Source organism: Petaurus breviceps, unplaced genomic scaffold (assembly GCF_028583685.1).
Source record: "Petaurus breviceps papuanus isolate PSGF00001 unplaced genomic scaffold, PetGlider_PUasm1.0 225, whole genome shotgun sequence".
NCBI classification, from domain to species: domain Eukaryota; kingdom Metazoa; phylum Chordata; class Mammalia; order Diprotodontia; family Petauridae; genus Petaurus; species Petaurus breviceps.
Window position 1 is genome coordinate 21,164,104 of NW_027185889.1, and position 7,397 is coordinate 21,171,500.

Below are 7,397 nucleotides of genomic sequence, written 5' to 3' on the forward strand. Positions count from 1 at the left end.
CATCATATATAGATTATTCTAAAGCCTAATGGTTGACCTTTCTATCCCAAATCTTTCCCCACTCCAGTTCATCCTCCACTTAGTTGTCAAAACTGACCTTCCAAAAGTGCGGGTCTGATCAAATCATCCATGTGCTCCCACTCAATAAACTCCAGTGGCTCCCTATTACCTTGAGAGTCAAATATAATATCTTCTCTTTAGCTTTTAAAGTCTTTCACAACCTGGGCCTTGTCTAGTTTTTCAGTCTTCTTACATCTTATTCCCACCATATATTCTTTGATCCAGTGACACTGGCCTCCTTGCTGTTCTTCACATAAGACTCTCCATCTCCTGACTCTCAGCATTTTCACTGGTCGTCCTCCATCCATGGAACACTCTCCCACCTCATCTCTGCCTCCTAACTTCCCCTACTTGCTTCAAGTCTCAGCTCAAGTGCAACTTTCTGCAAGAAGTCTTTCTCAGCCCTCCTTAATCATAGCCTCTTCCCTCTGAGTTTGCTCCTGGTTTATCCTGCCCTTTATCTCCTTCATATACAGTTGTTTGCATGTTGCCTCCCTCATTAGATTCTGAGCTTTCTGAGGGCAGGCACCTTTTTTGCTTTCCCATCCCAGCACTTTGCAGAGAGTCTGGCACATTTTTACTGAGTTTTCACTCATGTCCAACTCTTCCTGACCCTGTCTGAGGTTTTCTTGGCAAAGATACTGCAGTGGTTTGGCATTTCTTTCTTCAGCTCATTTGACAGATGAGGAAAATTGAGGCAAATAGGGGTAAGTGACTTACTCAGGGTCACACAGCTAGTAAGTGTCTGTGGCTGGATTTGAAATCAGGAAGAGGAGTCTTCCTAGCTCCAGGTCTGGCACTCTATACATTGTGCCACCTAGCTGCCCTGCCTGGCACTTAACAAATTCTAGTAGCTCTTTTCATTCATTTCCCTAATTGGAAATTAGATGGCATAAGGAATAGGGTGCTAGGCGCAGAGTCTGGAAGATCTCTATTCTATCCCATCTCAAATGTTTACTAGCTTGTATGTGACTATGGACAAGTCACTTAACCTCATGACCCTAATTTTTCTTTTTTTTCCTCTCTTTTTTATTTTTTAGTTTACATCATTTCCACAAGACTTTGAGTTACAAATTTTCTCCCCATTTTTGCCTACCCACCACCCCAAAATAGTGATCCCATTGAATATCCCCTCCCCCACTCTGCTCTCTCCCATATCTTCTCCCATCCCCCCTCCAACTTTCCAGTAGGGCACAGTGGATCTCTAAGCCCCAGTGCCTCTATATCTTATTTCCCAGTTTCATGTAAAGTAATAGTAATAATAGTATATATATATATATATGTGTGTGTGTGTGTGTGTGTGTGTGTGTATGTGTATATATGTTTTAAACATTTGATTTTAAAACTTTGAATACCAGAATCTTTCCCTTCCTCCCTTGTCACCCACCCTTACTGAGAAGATAAGCAGTTCAATAAAGGTTGTGAATGTGTAGCTAAGCAAAACATTTCCATAGTGGATATATTGTGAAAGACTGACTATATTTCCCTCCATCCTATCCCATCCCCCACTTGTTCTATTCTCTACTTTGATCCTGTGCTTTTTCAAAAGTGGGTGCTTCCAACTTCCCTCCCCCCCAGCCTGCACTCCCTTCCATCATCCCCCCTCTCATCCCCTTCTCCCTAACTCTTCTGTAGGGTGAGATACACTATTTAGTGTGTATGTCATTCCCTCCCTGAGCCAAATTCAATGAGAATAAGGTTGACTCATTACCTTTTGCCTTCCTATTCTTCCCCTCCATTGTAACAGCTTTCTGTGGCCTCTTTTTTTTAAGCAATTGGGGTTAAGTAACTTGCTCAAGGTTATACGGCCAAGTGTTTCTGCGTGGGTGCTAAGTATCTGAGCCTGGATTCGATCCCAGGGCTCCTAACTCTGGGGCTGGCGCTCTTACTCACTGTACCACCTGGCCACCCCTCCATTGCCTCTTCTATATGAGATAATTTACCCCATTCTGTCTCTCCCCATTTCCTCTCATTATATTCCTCTCTCACCTCTTAATTTCACCTTTTAAGTATCATTCCTTCCCATTAAATTGGTTCTGTGCCTTCTATGTATACCCGTACACATATATACACACCCTCACATATGTATTCATACTCCCTTATACCTTTCTATGTAGACATTTATATGTATACATATATACATTTATATATACATAAATGTATGTATACGTATACATCTATCAATCTATCTATCTATCAATCTATCTATCTATCTATCTATCTATCTATCTATCTATCTATCTATCTATATTTCTATTCCCCTCAACTATTCTCATACTGAGAAAAGTTTCATAAGTTACAATTATCATTTTTCCATGTAGGAATATAAATAGTTCAACTTTGATAAGTTCCTTATGATTTCTTTTCCCTGTTTACATTCTCATACTTCTCTTGCTTCTTATATCTGAATGTCAAATGTTCTATTCAACTCTGGCTTTTTCATCAAGAATGCTTGAAAGTCCTTTATTCCACTGAATGATCATATTTTCCCCTGAAACATGATACTCTATTTTGCTCAGTAGGTGATTCTTGGTTTAATCCCAGCTCCTTTGCCCTCCAGAATATCATATTCCAAGCTCTACGATCCCTCAGTGTAGAAGCTGCCAGATCCTGTGTTATCCTAATTGTGTTTCCACAATATTCAAATTGTTTCTTCCTGGATGCTTGTAATATTTTCTCCTTGTACTGGGAATTCTGGAACCTGGCTATAATATTGCTAGGAGTTTTCTCTTTGGGAGCTTTTTCAGGAGGTGATAGGTGGATTCTTTAAACCTCTATTTTGCCCTCTGGTTCTAAAACATGAGGACAATTTTCCTTGAGAATTTCTGGAAGGATGATTTCTAGGTTCTTTCTTTGATCATGGCTTTCAGGTACTCCAATAATTTTTAAATGATCTCTCCTGGATCTATTTTCCAGGTCAGTGGTTTTCCCAATGAGATATTTCACATTGCCTTCTATTTTTTCATTTGTTTGGATCTATTTAATAGTATCTCTCAATTTCTCATAATGTCACTAGCTTCCATTTGCTCCAATCTAATCCTTCTTTTTTTAAAAGCAATCGGGGTTAAGTAACTTGCTCAAGGTTACACGGCCAGTTATTTCTGGGTGTGGTGCTAAGTATCTGAGCCCGGATTTGATCCAGGTCATCCCGACACTGGAGCCGGTGCTCTTACTCGTCCAATCTAATTCTGAAGGAATGATTCTCTTCAGTGAGCTTTTGAGATTCTTTTTCCATCTGGCAAATTCAGCTTTTTAAGGCATTCTTCTCCTCATTGGTTTTTTGAGCCTCTTTTGCCATTTGAGTTAGTCTATTTTTTAAGGTGTTACTTTCTTCAGTCAGGTTGTTGTCTCTCATTTCATAATTTTCTTGCATCATTCTCATTTCTCTTACCAATTTTTCCTCCATTTCTCTTATTTGGTGTTCAAAATCCTTTTAAAGCTCCTCTATGGCCTGTAACCAGCTCATATTTTTCTTGGAAGCTTTTGGTGCAAGAGTTCTGACTTCACTGTCTTCCTCCTGTTCCATGCTTTGATCCTCTTTATCCCCAAAATAGGAGTCTAATATTGGATTGCTCTGTTTGCTTTGCTTTCTTTGCTTGCTCATGTTGCTACTCAATTACTTGACTTTTGAGCCTTTTCCACAGTAGAACTGTGCTACCAGAAAGGGGAGCTTTGTCCCAAATGCTGGGGTTTTCTCAGCTGCTGGAGCTATTAGTTGGGTGCCCTCTCTGATGCCTCAACATGCTCTGGCAAACTGGTCACGCACCCCAGGACCTCCACCCTAGAAAGTGATCCAGATCCAAGCAGGTTAGAGCAAGAGAGATTACCCCTCAGACTGGTCACTTGGTCCCCCTACAATCTGCAGGCCAGGAGCTCTGAAGCAGCATGGTTGTGGAGCCTCAGCTGCTTCTTGCTCTGGTGGCAAAGGCCAGATCGCACTCCCAAACTCCCTGTTTCTGCAAAGTCTACACTGACCTCTCACTTTGTCTTCAGCATCTATGGGTTGACAATTCTGGAAACCGCCACAGCTGCTGGTGATCTGAAGTCCCTCCAGCCAGGAGCTGGTCAGGCTGCACTGAGGCTACAACCTCTGGCTGGCACAAGGCTGGGCTCAGCTCCCAGAGCACTGTGCTGGCCCCTTCCTGCCAGTCTGCTGGACTGTCTTCAGTGGGAGGTTAGCTTCTCTCTGTCATTTTGTGGGTTCTGTAGCTCCAAAGTTTGTCTAAAGTCATTTTTCCCATGAATTGGAGGAGGTGGAATCTGGAGCCAAGTGGAAGTCCTGTTTCTACTCGGCCATATTGACTCTGCCCCTGATCCTAATTTTTCTTATCTGAAAAATGGGGATAACATTGGCACCTATCTCCCAGGTTTAATGTGTGGCTCAAATGAGAAAACTCTTAAAGTGGTTTACAAACCTTAAAATTTTAGCCTTATTTTTTTTTTTTTAGCTATTTCATTAATTCAGGAGTTCATGTTGTAGAATGGGGGTAGACATAGGATTTGGGTGTATGTAACATATAATGGGGATGGGGGGGTAACCAGGGAAAGCTTCCTGAAGTTGTGGCATTTGGGCTAGGCCTAAACTATGGGAAGGGTTAAATTTTTAAAAAACTGATTGTTGTCTGTTTATATATTACCTTTATTTTCCAATATGTTCATCCCCTCTTTTCATATCCAAAGAGCCAATCTTTATTTTCCTTAACATGTTCCATGTTCATAAGAGAAAGGGACCTGGAGGCCATCTAGTCCTACCCAAACAGAGGGTCAGGGAGGGGACAGGACCATAGACCTGTAGCTGGAAGTGTCCACTGATGGAACAAAACACAGAATGGAAGAAAAAGTGAAAAACCAGCTCAGAAAGACTAATGAATACACCAACAGGACCATACAATACAATCTAGTCTACACTTAAGAGTCTTCAGTCTCATCAAAAGGGAACCCAGGGTACTCTCATAACCCTTCTGTTGGACCAAGCCTGGTTATGATAACTACACAATGGTTGGGTTTGATTCTTTGGTTACTGTTGAGAGGATGGAATGATTTCAGCAGGTAGAAATGTCAACTCAAGGGAAGTCAAGGAGCATTTATTTAGTGTCTACTATGTGCCTGACACTTTAAGTGCTGGGGATAGAGATACAAAAATCATACCTACAGGGGTGGCTAGGTGGAATAGGGCACCAGCCCTGGAGTTAGGAGGAGATGAGTTCAAATCTGACCACAGACACTTAACACAAAACTAGCCATGTGACCTTGGTCAAGTCACAACCCCAATTGCCCTCCCTGCTTTCCCCCTCCAAAAACAAGCAAAAAAAAAAGCAGAAGAAAATTAAGTTTACAACATTTTGGGGGTGGCTAGGTGGCACAGTGAACAGAGCATGGGTCTTGGAGTCAGGAATACCTGAGCTCAAATCTGGCCTCAGACACTTGACACGCTTGCTAGGCGTGTGACCTTGGGCATGTCACTTAACCCCAATTGCCCTGCCTTCCCCCTCCAAAAAGCAAAAAAAAAAAAAAATCATACCTATCTTCAAGGAACTGATAATCTAATGGTGGAAACAACGTGCCAATTACCATGTACAAACAAGATAGGACAAAATGAAAATTATCAGTACAAGGAAGGCACTAGCATTAAGAAGATGAGGAAAGACAGGCTGTACCAGCCAGTCTTTTTTATTTTTATTTTTATTTTTGTGGACTTGAAAATCCTTTCCTCAAGTTATTTTTTCTCCATCTTAAGTATATCATGAAGTTCCCGTACTTCTTTTATAATTTCTTGCTAAATTTTTTGGCTTTTCTATTGGTTTTATTTCTGAATATACCCCTTCCCATTAAGTCTGCCCTTGTAAGAAAGATGGAAAAAAGAAAAACCAAAAACATTTCAGCAAAACTAACCCACTAAGTTAAAATACCCACTAAGTCTGGTGAAAGATGTCCCACTTTGTTCTCATAGCCCAGTCTTTTCTTTAGTGAAAGGAATTTCCTTTACTTTCCAGGACATTTATCCAATAGATATTTTCCCTCTAGCAAAGCACTTCCACAATATCCAAGGCACTGGTACCACTAATTAGCTTGGAGAACCCGAGTGAATCATGCCACTTCCCTGGCTCTGGGCTCACTCATCTATAAAATGTAGGGGTTCAACCAATTTATTTTTATGATTGCTGCCAGCTCTAAAGTTCTATAATTGTATGACTTTACCCTGCAGGCATATACTTGCCATGTAGATGTGGTGATTTTACTTTAAAAAAATGATGCCTCAGTGGGTTTGAATTAAAATGAGTGTGTGCGTTTCTGTGTGTGTGAGTGTGTATGTGTAGAGACAGAGAAAAAAAAAAAGGGGAGGGGAAGAGAAAGGGAAACAAAGGGAGGGAGATGGAGAGAGAAAGAGGGAGAAGAAAGGAGGGGGAGACAGAGACAGACAAACAGGGAGAGAGAAAGGAAGGGAGAGAGACACACAGAGAGGGAAGGAGGAAGTAGTTCAATCTGTGAATTCAGTGGTATAGGCAACTCCTAGTAAGGAAAATTGCCTCTATGTTTAATTTTATTTTTTAACTGGTTCTATGATTTCATTAATGTGGGGAGCACTAGATGAGGAACTTCCTTTACCAATAGAGATCAGTACCTTCTCTGTAGAAGATAGTCTTGGAGAGATGGCTGGGCTGAGACTTAAGTTGCCCAAGATCACACCTAGCAAGATATGTCACAGGCAAGACCCAAACCCAGATCATCTTGGCTCAACTATCTACTTACTCCAGGACAAATAACACCATTCAAATGAAACCTATGGCCCTCTTCACAGAATTAAGTTGTTCAATGGATGGATAAAAGTATCTGCACCTCCTCCCCCAGCAGCCTTCTTTTCAGGTGGGCACTGGTTCTCCAGCCTTGCAGCCTCTTCCTCAGACTGGTGAACCTCCATTAGAGGAAATGTCCATAGCAGCCATGCACACCTCAACCCAAGACGACTTTTCCGATTTCTACACCACCCTATCTATGTTGTCTTCCCCCACTAACAATAATATTGATAGCAGCAGAGGGTCTTACCCTCCCTGACTGATTCTTTTGTGAAGGCAAACCAGGCTATCTTTTACCTCAATTCTTAACCTAGCCTTTAATCACTGAATGGGTGTTACAAAGGCCAAGGTCCTCTAGTCATCCTGATCTATATCTTGCCACTGGTCTCCAAAGACTCTGGAGATTGATGACTTTGCACATTACCGCCTCACTTAAATCCAATTCACTTGCAACGCAAGACATCACTCTCCTGATGTCACTGGTCCTTTCCTGAAGGAAGGACCACCAACGACAATAGTGTTGCAAGGCTGACAAATATTATC